Source organism: Neofelis nebulosa, chromosome 5 (genome assembly GCF_028018385.1).
Source record: "Neofelis nebulosa isolate mNeoNeb1 chromosome 5, mNeoNeb1.pri, whole genome shotgun sequence".
Classification (NCBI taxonomy): Eukaryota; Metazoa; Chordata; class Mammalia; order Carnivora; family Felidae; genus Neofelis; species Neofelis nebulosa.
Genome location: NC_080786.1, coordinates 61,641,035 through 61,653,479, shown reverse-complemented (window position 1 = coordinate 61,653,479; position 12,445 = coordinate 61,641,035).

Below are 12,445 nucleotides of genomic sequence, written 5' to 3'. Positions count from 1 at the left end.
TTTAAACCTATAGATCCAAATTAGCAATAACCAAAAGATACCATAGCTGTTGACATCCAACCACACAAAACAAGAAATTAAGAACACTTTGACTTCTCTTTATTTCCTGCTTTATACTTGCAGGTCTTAGCTAATACAATTCTGTGAGTTTAATCTCTTTTCAATTAAATTTTTATGTCTACATGTACATAGTACTTTAAGAAGTACTTTAAGAAGTACTTTTTTAAGTTTTCTGTTGAATTTTATTTTCAAATTTCAAACAACTACTATTTAGATTTAAGTCTTTAACCAATTAAACCTTGCCTCAAACTTACTTGTTTTTTTAACAAAGATTTCCTCATTTTTAATGTCATAATTTTAGTGCATCTCAATTGGCAGAAGCACTCCCTAAAGAGATTAAATGTTTCAAAAGTTATTTTTATTTATTTTTTCAATTCAAATGTTTTACTAGTGAATAGCTAGATGTACATATCTTCTCACCAATTTCGTGAATTGAAATGAGTCCTATCCAAGTTAACCTGTTTATTTTTTCACTTTACCAATTATCACAATTAGCACAAATTGCCAAATCCTGGCAATAGATTGATTGTGAATCTTGGCTTTCAATGTTATGAGTTGGCCTTTTTTCCCTCTGTGTCTTAATGGGGATTTTAACGGGAATTCAGAGACTATCATTTTACATCAAAACTTGAATATTTGCTTACTTGATAATTGGTCCTATTGTTGAGCATCTACTTCTTTCTTTTGAAAATATGTCTCAGGAAAAAGAAGAAGTAAAATAGAAAGAAAATAAGAATTACCAAGCAAAAGAAATAAAAGCTTAGAATCTGGCCAGAAGTTCAACTATTTAAAACTAAGAGCAGCATGAGCAGAGGCTATAAAAGTAGTGAGCACACGTGGGAAGGACATTGGTAAAATTACCAGTTTGTTGGCTTGGAAAATGTTTAATTTACAGAGTCCATTTTCAAATCTCACCCATTCTATCCAAATCCCAACCCCCATTCCTTCAAAGCTCTCTGTAGTGAGTGTAATCATAAGAACATGAACAACTTTCTCTAACTTCATTTCAAAAGTTAACTCAAACTCACATGGTCACTAATGGAAACTCAATGTCCTTGTATTGTGGTCTGATAGAGCCTAAGCTTGCTGGTTGCCAAAGTCTATTTAATATATTTTCATAAGCAGTGTGGATAATGAGATAAGATATTCAGGGGAATTAAAATGTTAATTATGTGTACAGCTTGGTAAATATGCTCAGTGATTTGAACTGATTCATTATATGAGCTTAAATTATTATTGCAACAGTGAATGTCAACCATTCATGATACATACCTTCATCACAAAATATTGACGACCAAATTCAACCATGTACTTTCCAAAAATTAACAACTACTCTAAAAAAATCATTCTTGAGTTGCTCTTAAATAATTCCAGAAGAGTTCTGACACTGTAAGCATCCCCCAAAATACTTGTGCCCAGTTTCCCTGTTATCTAAAGAACTCAAGAGAAATTTCAAATAGTATAACATTTGAGCTTAGTGAATCATATAGCTATTAAGTGGCAAAGATAAAACTTTCAAATGAATGTACCTGATGCGCAAGCCTATGTTCCTTCTGTTATGATTTTGACTACTTACATAAATAAAAATAGCTACCAAGTGTTGAGTATTCTCTATACTTTATCTGCATAATCATATTCACTTTTCATGACCCTTCTAGGTAAGTTTATTTATCTCATTTTGCAGAGAGGAACCTGAGGCTCAGAAAATTTTATATGTATTACATTGTATTAGCAACTCACAAAAGAAAGAAAATGTGTATCACTCCAAATCACTACACTGGTGACTTGTCCAGACAGTGAGCATGAAATCGGTCTTGAAATACATCTAAAGAACAGCACTATTGTTCTCAGACAATTGGTATAAAAAAATCAAGTCAGAAGTCTTATTTCAGAAGGCAGAAAAACAGAGACCCCGCCTGGTCACAGCGACCAACCCAGGATGGGCAGGGAGATGAGTATGTGGATCATTCTGGTGTGGCTCTCTCGTTTGGCAGTCAGGTTAGGACCCAGTAGCACATCAGCACTTCCCACTTGTAAGTACTGTAAATCACTTCTCTCTGTGTGGCCCCGTTCTCAGCTGCCCTCAGCATTTTGGGAAGTGGAAGGTCCCAATGAGCCAGTTACTGTTTTGCTCAGGGCTAAGTGTATGCTCTTTATGGCCCTATGTGCTTGTCCATTGCTTGTGATGTGTGCCAACTTTACTCACAGGAAACACGAATGATTCCCATGATTCAATTAAAGAGAAGCCCCTAAAATAGAAGATAGGATTCAATCCATACCATTATGAGGAAATGGTATAGTGAGAAGCTGCTACACCTTTACCAGGTATTAGGGAAAATAACAATGCTAACCTAACTAAGGGGGAGCCTATGTTCGGTTTCTCTAAAACATGTATATTCTAAGTTACAGTTTTGTAGTTTAATTTGAAATGCATATCTGGAATGCCAATTCTATAATCTGTACACACATCAGTTTTTGAGTCCTGTATTTTCTGTTTCTGGTAAATCATATATGTGGTCAGCATGACCCACACATCTGTTCACTTTTTGATTACCAAATTTGATTTCAGCTGACTTGGTTGGATTAATTAGAATTCCCTTCCATTTTCACTGATTGCACAGGGACAACATTGTTCTGTCAAAGATTCTGTTCCATACATTTCTTAAGTTCATGTTATATTTAGTTTCATCCCTCAATAGGTCACAATCTCCACCAACACTGAAATCTCATGTAAACAAGACCACATAATTCACGACATTGCCATCAACTCTGTTCAGCTATACACCTGTTGTACATACTTTATGATCACCACCTCTATCTTAAACCCTTTGATGATGACAGCACTTTAAAGGAATAAGCAATTAATTAAACATCAAACATCTGGTCTTATCTACTGACACTTAAATTTCCTGATTTTGTGACATTGAGTCAGTGTCTTGGCCTGTCAATTCTTTGCTAGCAATGAAAAAAAAAAAATTATAAACCAGTTCTTGCCTACCCCATTCACTGTGATCAAGAGACCACATAAAGCATATGTGAAGATACACCCAGAACATTACTTACAGTATTTAGGTTGAAAACCAGCCTAAATATTCAATAAAAGGTGAATGGTTTACTAAATGCTAATACATTCATATGATGGATTATGTATATTAAGAGACTTTAATTAAATTGAATAAATGTTACACAACATTATGTTTAAAGGACAGAATATTATCTAATTAAGTAAAAAAAAAATTTTAATCCTAAAACACAGTAGCTATCAACATAGTTAGATAATATTTAAGTTAAAAAATAATACATTTCTGTATAAGACTAGAAACATAAATAAATAAATAAATAAATAAATATCACATGCAACACAAAAAATAACAACTTTATTTTTTTTTACTTTTCTAAAAGGAATATATTTCTATAATTGTAAAAATATTTAAAACATGTACAAAATACTTTGTACACCAAAAGTGTGTGTGTATATATATATACATATGCAACAAAATATTATAGTTAATATAATTATTTGAATAAAGATAAAGGTAAATAAGGAAAGTCTATTTTCTGTAGTTTGTTTCATTTCCAAATGTAAGTTCTAGTTTCCTAACATTTAGACTAAATCAAAGTGCTATTATTCTAACACTATAATTTGAGATATCAGTTTTAATACATATCAAGCATAAGGTAAGTATAATATGGGTCTAATTCATTTAATTAACTCAGATGTTAGCATACAATTCTGCTGATAAAATCAGAGTTAAAATTAAAAATTATCTAAACATAAATGTCTTTATTTAAGTGTGGTGGTCAAGATTACTTAAACACTATTTGTTAGAGTTTTACTATCTTAAAGAAAATATTATATGCTCCAAAGAAATTTTCATTAGTGAATAATTAGTATTAAAATTTTTAAGACTCAAACTTATTAAAAATTAGCAAGAAATCAAGATTATGTAATTACTCCATAGCTTAGAATACTGAGTTACATAATTTTATTTCTGTAGAAGATATGTATCAAATATTCTGGTTCAACAGATGAATAATTTAAAAACTAATTAAAATTAAGAGAATACTCCAACTTAATTTATTTTCAATATTTATTCAATGAGCTCTTACTTGAAATGGAAGTCAAAAGAGTCAAAATTATGAGAGGTAATTCTTGACCTCATTTAAAAAATTTGACCCTGGTATTCATATAATTACAGTCTAATTTTTCTAGAATAAATATTTAAAATGTCATAGCTTGATTTTGAACCTATCAATTTATATTCTCTCAAGGCACAAAAAATTATTTGTATGAGCATGTGCACATATTTGATTTATTTGTTATAAATAAAAAGAAACACATTTCCAGTGCCCTCTTCCATTAGTCAAGTGGAGATAATAAAGCAGTATGGACAACTCTGAGATACATATGTTTTTTTTATTTCTCTTCACCATTAAGGAACGTGAGCCTTGTCCAATGTCGTAAACCCAGTAAACAGCAGTCTGTCTGCCGTCAAACCCAAATCATTTCCTAATATAGCACACAACTGTTGAAAGTACTACAAAAATTATGAAATAATCACCTTCAAGATATCCCATAAAAAATGCCCCATGGGAAAATAAAGGAGTAAATTAATAATGGAAAACTACCATATCAACAACTCTAAGATAACACTTTCTTCACATTTTAACATCCCTACAGTTGAGATTCATCTTAAAATTGATAAAGCATTTAGCAATCAAGGACATCTTATAAACAGTAATACTTAAGCTATCTGTAGTGAAGGACTAGTGTTTGATTGTTTCTTTGTTTACCCTTAATTCTTTTTTTAGCTCTACTTTGTTCAGTGAAGAGTCCACTAATCATGCATGTGAGTGTATGAGAAAGGCAAATTGCTATTAGCACTTGTACATGTTTCTCTAAAATTCTTTTAATGCATGCTGTAACAGTTTGTGAACCACATTTTCAGTGCACTGTATTAGAGTCAATTAAATAGTATAATAGCCGAAGTTCATTACATATCATTTTGAATCTCTTTTAATCAATATTTTATTACATATAACTTTGAATATGAATAATCAATATATTTTCTTAAATTGGAATGAGCTGTAAAACCATTTCATTTTCTTTGCCAGAAATAAATTAAATAGCTGAAGGCAGGGATCAAGAAGAAAGAGAAATATTGGATAATCCACCTATTTGAAACATGATTCATAAAAAATCAAGAATTAGCTATGTCAATCAAATTAAATATTTCTTGCTTCCAAGTAGTCATTTAGTATCTCCTATCAGCTATTCTGGGTCACTTTTGTCCTTGAATTATTTTGCCACTTGTGGAACGCCTGCTTTTCTTGTACAGTAAATCTTACATGTGAAAATGATTTCATCACTTATTAAAAATAAACTGTAACTTATGTTTACTTTTTTATGGTAAAACTAAGTAACTTATGACATGAAAACCAAAACAAGCCCTATCTCACTCTGTGCTAAACAACCCCATAAAAAATTAAGGATCCTGCAAGCAAGAAGTAAAAATTGATAAATCAGTCAGGAACTGTATTTGGGAAATGAGAAGGGAAGTGGATGAATGCCATAAGCATAGGTAAGCAACAAGCCCAGCTTATTAAGATCTTTCTGCTTAAATGATGATTTCTTTATCATGCATTTTTACTATGACAACCTCTTACAAATAATTTGTTTTTAAAATTCCTTTGTAGGAGACTCTCAAAATACTATACTTTCTCTCTATTGAAATGTTGCAAGATTCAGAAACTTATGTAAATGGGAGATTTAAATGCTTTCTCATAGGAACACCTGTTCACTGCTGTATCCACCTGGGTACTCACTAGATACTCAATCTATATTTGTTGATTTCTGAATGAATGACAAAGAGAGGTTCCTTCAGGGAAGGAAACCGTACACTATCTCTGATTGTTCCATTTCTATAGATGTAGCCTGCATAAACCATAAGGAAATACAAGCCCAGTTAACAGGAAAAAGCAAGTGAAAATCCAATCTGGGCAACCTGGTCAAAACAGAGGTAGGTTTTCCTACATCATGTGTCTCACCACATCAGGCACCAAGGCTGAATAACAAATTCTTCTACCTGTTAGAAAATACACACATTGGTTGAACGGACGGGGTAGTGGGAATGCCAGCTGTATCTACAACATAGTATAACTCACAGCTAGGAAAGTGCTCTGGAGGCTCATTATTTAATTAAGAGTAGGAATTACAAGAGCACTAAATGCAATGAAGCAGCACAATTTGCAAGGGCTCCGAATTTATGGTTTTCATTAATTAACATAAAGTAGTGTAGGCAAGCGAAATCAAGTGATCTGCTCAGCTATTAGAATTTTGAGAGTTAATTAATATAACAGTACAGATCATTGAGCTTAGAAATTATGAATAACATATAGAATTTTAAAGAGTATCATGACGTTTTATAATTATAAGATACTCCTCTGCTCCTTCAAAGTGTATTCTTTTGAAGCTTTGGTTCCTTGACTCAATTGAAGATCAGATATTGCTAAATCCAAATGAAGGGAAAACAATTAGAAAATCTGTGAATTCAATTCTGCAAACTTCAAATAAGTGATTTGCTTATTTACTTAATCAGCTGTGATGATCACAGACCATTAGTGGCCATTAATAAATAAAACTATTTGCATTTCACAGATATATTTGAATTTCAGACTTCTGAAATTTCTCACTAGAGGAAAAAATATGAAACAACTGTTCTTATGACCACAGCTTAAAAAGCAACAGAGCAAATTCTCATTTCTCCTCTGAAATTGTAAACATGCGGGAAATCGGAAGCTGTACAAATTGCTACCACTGCCATTCTGTACCTTCTGCGTACCCTGCGCTCCTCATTGGGCTTCTTCAATTAAGAGCTCTAGAGCACTGAGAGCTATTGTTCCTCTTCATTTGAGTGAAGAGCTGTGTAAATAAAAGTAGTCTTGCCATTTCTATAAAATTTAATTGTTAAAAATAGACATGAATTGTAACCTGAATAGCATTTTCTATGATGTCTTTATAGATTCCTATTCCATCTTAATATGTTTTAAATTACAGGGGGAAAAGGGGGGTGCCTGGGTGGCTCAGTTGGTTAAGCATCCAACTTCAGCTCAGATCATGATCTCACAGTTTGTGGGATCAGGCTCAGTGCTGACAGCCTAGAGCCTGGAGCCTGCTTTGGATTCTGTGTCTCCCTCTGCCCCTCCCCCACTTATGCTCTCTCTCTCTCTCTCTCTCTCAAAATTAAATAAATGTTAAAAAAAATTTAAATAAATTACAGGGAAAAAAGTCTTATGCTTAAAGGCAGAACAGCAATGGTCTAAAAAATTTTTCTCTATATAAGCACAGATTTACATATTTTTTTCAAAATTACAGTAGTTATCATCCACTGAGTACCTAAAATGTTCCAGATGCTTTATTATTGCTTTATATAGATTATCCCATTATTGCTGATAAGAATCTTGAAACATAGGTCCTCCGTTTATTAAAAAAAAAAAAAAAAAGTAAACTGTTATGGGCTGAATTATGTCCCCCTGCTCAAGTTCTTATGTTGAAGTCTTAACCCCCAAGACCTTTGAATGTGACTGTATTTGAAGATAGGACCTTTGAAAGGGTAATTAAGGTAAAATGAGGCTACATGGGTGGATCCTAATCCAATGCAACCAGTGTGCTTACAAAAGGAGGAAATTAGCACACAGAGAAGATGCAGACCTAAGGGCGAGTACATGATGTCACAGTGAGAGGCTGGCCATCTACAAGCCAAGGAAAGAAGCCTCAGAAGAAACCAAACCTACTGATGCCTTGATCTTGGACTTTTAGCCTCCAGAACTGTGAGATCATAAACACCACCTGGTCTGTGGTGTTTTGTTATGGCAGCCCTAGCAAACTAATACAGAAACAATGATGTTGATGTAGTAACTCAATTCTTACAGCTCAGTATTTCACTTAACCTGGCTTACCAACATTACTAATGTGGAAAACATCTAGGAAATGGGCGAGAAAGATGTAAATCCATCTTCCTCTCCTCAAAGAAGTTCTTTCCACCACTCCAGTGATTTTCACTCCAGTAGGAAAAAAAAAAGCTGTCAAGAGATAACTTGCACAAAAACAGAATATTAAAACAGATCAAAATAATTTGATTTTGAGCGAAGCATGGGGGAAGGTCAGGAACCTATCACACCCCACCTGTAAGGCCACTCCCTTGACATTCCCCATGCTGACCCTCTCCTTGCTGGCAGTTAAGGAGGGATCCAGTAGGGACATCACTGTAGGATACTGCTGCTGCTCTTAATGAGGCTTATCTCTTTCCCAGATTTGGGCTTTCAAATATTAAAGATTTTCTGTAACAATCTATAGTTTCTTAAAAATCAGTAACAATATACATAGAAACTTATCAACAGGCCCAAGAACTTTCTAAGAGCCAGAACTTTCCAAAGTTACAGTACACTCCTGTTAGGGGGTGAGTTTCCTATTCAAGCAGAGCTGGGATGAGAGAGCAGCTGGCAAGGCCGTTGTTGAAGACATTAAGGTCTCATCTACACCAGGGATTAAAAACTGAACTTGCAGAATTTTTCGGTGTTACAGAGCCACTCGCAAAGATGAAAAAGGATTCAATAGAGAGTATGGCTGCTTGGCATGAAGCAACATTGACTAGGCATTTTACTTAGAGCTGAAGTTGCTTGGAAAGACACTCTCTAAGAGCTGGCAAACAACAGCAGAAAGCCCTCACAATTAGCATTTTTAACAGCATTATTGAGCTATAATTGATAAACCTAGTAAGCCACACGTATTTAAAGCATGCATTTGATAAATTTTGACATATATAAATGTTCATAGAACCACCATCAAAATCAACAAAATGAATATATTTTTCACCCCCAAAAGTTTCCCAGTGCCCCTGTGTAATTTCTCCAAGTCTTGTTCCACCATTACCACCCCCCAAGCCCCATCAAGCAAAAATCGATCGACTTTCTGTGACTGAGTATTTATTTGCATTTCCTATAATTCTATACAATGAAATCATGCAGCATGTACACAGCATCTCTTTTTTGTCCGGCTTCTTTCAGTCAGCATAATTATTTCACAATCCATCCATATTATGTGTAGTAATAGTTCATCCCTTCGTTTTGCTGAGTAGCATTACAGTGGATGAACACACTGCAGTTTGTTTTTCCACTCATCTGTTAATGAAATTCAGGGCTTTTTATGGTCATGGCTGTGAACATTAACATACAAATCTTTGTATGAACTTATGCTTTCATTTCTCTAGTCAATGACCAGAAAAATGGCGGGGTGACATGACAGGTGTATGTTTAAATTTTTTAAAAACTGCCAAACCGTTTACAAAGTGATACAATTTTGCATTTCCATCAACAGCATATGGGAGTTCCAGTTCCCTGAAACTCCTGCCAACATTGTCAGTCTTCTTATTTGTAGAGATTCTACTAGGTGTGTAGCGATCTTTTCTTGTGGTTCTAATTTGCATTTCTTGAATAACATAACGTTGAACATCTTTTTATGTGCTTATTTGCCATCTGTATGTCTTCTTTCATGATGTATATGTTTAAGTCTTTTGTCACTTTTGAAAGTTAGGTTGGTTTCGTATTGTTGATTTCTGAGAGTCCTTTATATATTTAGGGTATATATCCTTTATCGGATATATGCTTTGTAAAAATAGCCTCCCATTTTGTGACTTATCTTTTCATTCTCCTAACAGTGTCTTGTCTTGTCTTTTTTCTTTTCTTTTCTTTTCTTTTCTTTTTCTTTTCTGTTTTTTTTTCTTTTCTTTTTGAGAGAGAGAGAGGGTGCAAGTGAGCAAGGGACAGAGAGAGAGAGAAAGATGAAAGAGAGAGAGAGAAGCGGGGCTCACCCAAAACAGGACTCATGCTTACCCGATGGGGGGCTCATGCTCACCCAAAGCAGGCATGAGCTCACCTGAAGCAGGGCACAAGCTCACGTGAAGCGTGGCTACAGCTCATAAAACGTGAGATCATGAACTGAACCAAAAGGCAGATGGATAACTGAAGGCAGATGCTTAACCAACTGAGCAAACCAGGCGCCCCTAACAATGTCTTTTCAACACCAACAGTGTTTAATTTTGCTGAAGTCTAATTTATCAATTTTTTTCTGAGTATTGTACTTTTGGTGTCATATCTTTAAAAAAAAAAAAAAACCTTTATCTAACCCAAGATTATGAAGATTTTCACCTGTGCTTCCCTTAAGAAATTTTACAGTTTTTGTTTTACAAATAGGTCTATACTCCATTTTGAGGGTTTTTTTTTTTCTTTTCTGTCCTTTCGTGTTGCCTAAATATCCAAGTTCCAGCACTGTTTGTTGTGAAGAAGAAAAAAATAAAACAAACGAAACTGTCTCTCATCCAGTGAATTGGCTTTTCAGCTTTGTAGAAAATCAGCTGTCTACCTATGTGTAGGCCTATTTTTGAGCTGTCTTTTGATACATTAGTCTATCTTTGTGCCAGTGCCATACTGTCTTGCTTATAGTAAATCTTAATACTGGGTGATGGCCATTCTCCAACTTGTCTTCCACTGCAAAGCTGTTTCGGCTACTCTAGGTCCTTTACGTTCCTTGTGAATTTAGAATAATTCTCGCTCTCTCTGTCTCTCTGTCTCTCTCTCTCTCTGCTAGGATTTTTATTGGGATTGCATTAAATCTATAGATTAGCTTAGGGAGAATTGACTTATTAGCACTATTGCATCTTCTGACCCATGAACATGACATATTTCTGCCTTTTTTCTTAGTTCTTCTTTAATTTCTGTTAATAATGTTTCGCAATTTCAGTGTATAATTCCTTCACATATTTTGTCAGATAATCTAAACAATTTCATGTTTTTTTCATCCCATTGTACACGTTTTACTTTGTTAGTTTAATGGTATGGTTTGTTGCAAATATACAGAAATGTATTTAATTTTTCATTATCTTATGCCCTGAAAGCTTGCTAAACTCCCTTTATTTTTTTCAATTCTCTGAGCTTCAGTTCCTCATCTATACATGGGACAAATACCCCTGACGACTTAGTTACTAAAAAATTTGCTGTAAAGCTAACCTGTTTCCAGTGCACTGCCAGTGGCATAATCCACTATTCAATGGGCAAACAGATTGGCTGGGATGATTGTTGCTTTTTTTGGTCATTTTATCTTTTTTTACATATTGCTGGATTCAATTTTCTAAAACTTTCATTTAGAATTTAAAAACTTTATATCAATACTCCTTCATCTTTCTTTGCTTTTTTTTCTTGCAGTGTGTTTGTCTGATTTTGTTATCAGGACAATGCTGGTCACAAAGAATGAGTTGGGCAATAATCTTTCAAATTTTTATGGAAAAGTTTGTGCAGAGTTAGCATTATTTTCCTCCTTAAATGTTTGGCAGAATTCACCAGTGAAGCTTTGTGGGCCTAGAGTTTTCTTTGTCAGAGGTTTTGAACTATAAATGCAATTTCTTGACATATAAAGGGCTCTTCAGCTTATTGATTTCTTCTTGAATGAGCTTTGGTAATTTATGTCTTTCAATGAATATGTCCATTGCATCTAAGTTATTGAATATATTGGCATAACGTTATTCACAATATTCCCTTACTATCCTTGTAATGTGTATAGAATCTATAGTGATGTCACCTCTTTCATTTCTGATACTTGGTAACTATGTCTTTACTCTTTTTCCCTATCAGTCTGGCTAGGAGTTTATCAATAGTGTTGATTTTCTCATGAATCGGATTTTGCTTCATTGATTTTCTGTACTGTTTTTCTGTTCTCTCTTTCATTGGTTCTCTCTCTGATCTTTAGTATTTTTTTCCCCAGGCTCACTTTGGATTTAATTTGTACTGCTTTTTTAGTTTCTAAACTTGGAAGCTAAAGTCACTAATTGGAGACCTTTCTTATTTCCAATACAGGCACTTAGTGCTAAAATTTTCTCCCTAAGAACTGCTTTAGCAGCATCCGGCAAATTCTGAAGAAGCTGTATCTCCATTTGCATTCCATTCAAACTACTTTTGATTTCCTCCTTTGATTTCTCCTTTGAGTTCTGGATTACTTAAAGGTATATTATGATTAGTTTTCGAATGTTTGGAAGATTTCCCAAATATCTTTCTGTTACTGATTTTACATTAAATTCCATTGTGGTCAGGTAACATGTTTATAGGATCTGGATCCTCTTAAATGTATTAAGACTTGCTTTATGGCCCAAATATGGACTATCTTGTTCATTATTCTGGCCCACTTGAAAAGTTGTTATTTGGTGACAGTTTGACTCTTTCAGGTCTTGCTTTTATGATTTATTACATAGTTTAGAGCAACGCTTAGTCTAGGGTTAATTATTCCCCATTACTGAGTAATTTAGTCAATGATCTGTTAATTATGACTTTTTCAGTT